Source organism: Alligator sinensis, unplaced genomic scaffold (assembly GCF_000455745.1).
Source record: "Alligator sinensis unplaced genomic scaffold, ASM45574v1 scaffold1188_2, whole genome shotgun sequence".
Classification (NCBI taxonomy): Eukaryota; Metazoa; Chordata; order Crocodylia; family Alligatoridae; genus Alligator; species Alligator sinensis.
In genome coordinates, this window is record NW_005843548.1 from 50,270 (window position 1) to 53,988 (window position 3,719).

The 3,719-nt window shown below is 47.9% G+C and overlaps 1 protein-coding gene across 1 annotated transcript in view; it reads left to right on the forward strand.

The window, feature by feature from the left end:
• Positions 1 to 10: 10 nt before the first annotated feature.
• The window catches only part of HELQ (helicase, POLQ like), a 32,605-nt gene continuing 28,896 nt past the window's right edge, over positions 11 to 3,719 (forward strand). Inside the window, exon 1 of the mRNA XM_014527477.2 lies at positions 11 to 18. The gene's annotated coding sequence lies outside the window, so the exon portion shown is untranslated. The remainder of the gene's footprint in view (positions 19 to 3,719) is intronic.

A 3,719-nucleotide genomic window follows, 5' to 3' on the forward strand; every position in this document is an offset into this window, starting at 1 on the left:
CCCGGCGCCAGCCCCAAGGTCCCGGCCCCTCTCCCTCACCAGCGGTCCGCGGGGGGAGGGGCGGCCGTTGAGACCGTTGGAGCTGCGCGAGGCCCGTTGAGGGCGCGGGGCGGGGGCTGGTACTGGAATGCTGGGGGGGGAGGCCCCGGCCCCAAATTACCGACTTTGTAGCTCCAAATCATCGTGTTTGCTGAAAAACTACCGTACACTGAAAAACAAATATGCAAATAAGTATGCAACTAAGTCTTATTTACTTTCTGTGGGTCACTGGAAATCGTGAGTGAGTGACACCTGGGTCAACAAAGCAGAAGCATTTCTTTATTTCTAGACAAGCAGTTGTAAGAAAATGCTGACAGCAAAGCTAAATGTTGGTTAAGACTCCCTTAAGTTGGGAGAGACTTGAGCGTTGCATCTGCTGTATCTGTTAGCTGTTTAAAAAATTATCATGTATTTTGAATACTTTTACTGTTATTGATTGTACATTGTACAAGGGTGGAAATTATTGTACAAATATGATGGTTATCGTACATCTGGCAACACTGGCCTGCCCCTTCTGCCAGCAAAGGAGGCCCTGGTGCCCGCTCAGCTGGAGAGTGCCAGACGGCAGCCCACCCCCAGTGCCAATCCCAACACCTGCTGAGGCCCTGGCTGCACGGCTCCTCACACCTGTTCATTTATGCATTCCCAGGGCCTCCTGGTAGGCTTCCTCCTGACCCTGGCTAAGCTCAGGAAGGAGGTTATGGCCGTGAGAACCCCCAGGGGACTACAGGGCTGCTCTCGTGTCCATATCTGCTGGGCTACGGGAGCAAATGCTTTGCAGGGCAGTATCTATTGGCTCCTTGTACTCCTTCAAGGTCCAGTGGGCACTGTTGAGCAGTCTGTGCTTAGTGTCCCCCCTTGGTGCACTCCTTATAAACCTATGACCCTCGCTCCTTTCCCTGTTTTACTTTTATTTGTCCCAAGGACTCGATTGTAACATCTGCAGTGGTCTCCTTAAGGAAGGCTTCTAGTTTTACTTGGTGGACCTAGGCCTATGCTTCCCCAGTGACATAACAAATAGGCCTGTGTCACAAGGTGTCCACTGGCTCCTTGGACTCATTTGAGGGCCAGTGGGCACTGTCCAACATGCTCTGCCCTGTGTGTCCTGTCCGTCCGTCCCCCCCCCCCTCCCCCCCGCGCCCTCATTGTGAACCTGTGACCTTCACTTCTGTGCCTGCTTTGTTCCTTTATTGTTCTAAGTAATCAGTTGACACATATCCAATAGCCCCCCTCTATTAACAGTCAGGGCTAACTTGCTTTGTGGGCCTAAGGCCCATGTCCCCAACATGTGTCAAATAGGCCTGTAAACATCCACAGTGGTAAAGTGGATGTTGAAAGGGGGAGTGAACTGGGTATGACCGGGGGGGGGGGGTGTCCCCACTGTTCCTTTTTCTCTTGTAGCCTGAAGCATTTAAGGCAGGGATGGGCAAAATACGGTTCACAGGCCAGATGCAGCCTTTCAGGACATTCTATCCAGCCCGCAGAGCCCTCCCAAAATTGAGAAAATTAATATTTATCTGCCCCTGGCTGCCTGTCATGTGGCCCTCGATGGCTTGCCAAAACTCGATAAGCAGCCCTCCGCCCAAAATAATTGCTCGCCCCGATTTAAGGTCTAGACGGTTTCAGAGGCTGAAGCTTTAACTCCCATAGAATACAAATTGCATTTTACTAGTACATAAATTGAAACATATATGGACATATGTATATGTGCATACATAAAAAATTATCTTTATTCTAACGTCTACACACACATCCTACAATATTAACTCGGATAACTATATAGCACTAGTACAAGAATTGGTGTCTAGGCCAGGACTCACTGACTGATCCCTTTGAAAGTCACAGTGCTTTTGCAAATCCACCCTTCATTTTTCCAAGCACAATAAAGCACAGAGTTAAATTACTAACAAAACTGTAGCGTGTTGTATCTTGGGTTGCATGTACATACGCACGCTTCAAATTGTGAATCAACCTTGCATCTGCCATGGCATCATCACAAATTTACTACTTTTTTGCAGTATAATGACGACGGTGAAGAGGACATGTTTGGGGACTATGACAGCTTTTCTGGAAATGATTCTTTGCTAGCTCAGGTTGATGACCTGGAGCAAAAATACATGCAATCTGTTGATTTTGCTTTGCACCCAGAAAATCTGGAAGACAAAGCTGTTGTAGAACCTGCATCAGGGAAGCTTCACATACAACATTCCAAAAGCAAGGAACTCATGTTTTCTGCCACAGAAAATGTTAATGGTTTCAGAGTGAAAGAAGAAGATAATGTCTGGAAAAGTCCAGATGAACAAGAAGAAAGGACTCAAGAACTGGGGGATTTTATTTTAGATGATTTGCCATGCTCACAGCAGCTATATTTCGAGGAAGTGGATGCTTCTACAAAACAAGCAAATGCTGGTGACAATCACATGAATTCTGGTCTTGGCAGAATCTTGAATCCGTCATTTTGTCACAATGATGTAGAGCATACCAAAACAAATAATGAACCATCCCAAAACATCATAACTGATCTGAATAAAAGAAAGAGTCTCAAAGATCACCTCAAAAGTTCTATGGCTGGAAATGCTAAGGCTCAGTCTCTACAGATTTCTAAAACTAAGCAGCTCAAAGAAGCTATTCTGTCTGAAGAGCTGTGTGTTGCCAAGGAAACAATTGAAGCTTCCTCTGTTGATCTTGGTCCTTTTTATGGTTTACCCAGTAAAGTTAAAGATCTTTTTGTACAGTTCCATGGGATTGAAAAGCTCTATGGTAAAATTACTGGTTTTGTTTATTTTTTTTAAATGAGCTGCTCGTTATTGGATAAGGGTGGATTATAGTGTTTCCAGTTTTCAATTTAACCTTTTAATTGTGTTTGTGGAAACCAGATATTTCTGTGCTCTAGAAAAGGCTCCTAAATAAAAAGGTGGAATTAGTTAAACTTCTAAAGGAAGTTAATAATGATGTAGCTTTAAAAAGTGGAAGGGTAAGAAACTTAAGCTTACACTTAAAAATTTAAAAGAAAATGCAAGTTATACTGTGTGATAATCGGGGATCTGGGTTTTCCATTTCCCACGGAAAAACAGAGAAAACCACAGATTCCCTGTTTTTATTGGAGAAAACGCGGATTTCCCCTTTTAGCAGAGAAATCTGCGGATTCTCCGCTTTTGCAGAGAGCTGTTGCAGGCTGGCACAGCTCCAGCTTGCAAGAGCTGATTACAGAAAGGGCAGGAAAGCCCCAGCCCTACCTGGAGGGGGAGGGAGAGGGTGAAGGGTGAGGCCTGAGCCTCTGAGTCAGCCAAGGTTGGGCTCAGGCTCAGACTCGCCCTTGGCCCTTTGCCCCTGGATGCTAGAGGTAAGTGGGGCTTGGGGGCTGTGGTGCAGGGCTGGGGAAGGTGGCTGGGGGCTGAGGGAGCGGAGGCTGCTGCTAGCCCCAGGCGGCACACCGGAGCCAGGAGCAGGGCTGGGGGGTGAGGGCAGGGGTGTCCCTCTGCAGGGGACTTTGGGCAAGCAATGCAGGGTGCGGTGTGGTGGTGCCTGCCACCTGGCTGGCTGGCCGGAGGGGGGACGGGGAGGGGGGACTCGCATGTGGCTGGTTACACAGCTCCGTGGCCACAGCTCTGCAGTGGCGGGCAAGGGATGGTGGCTGTGAGGGGCGGGGCAGCCTCACATGCACCAGCCACTGCTGCTTA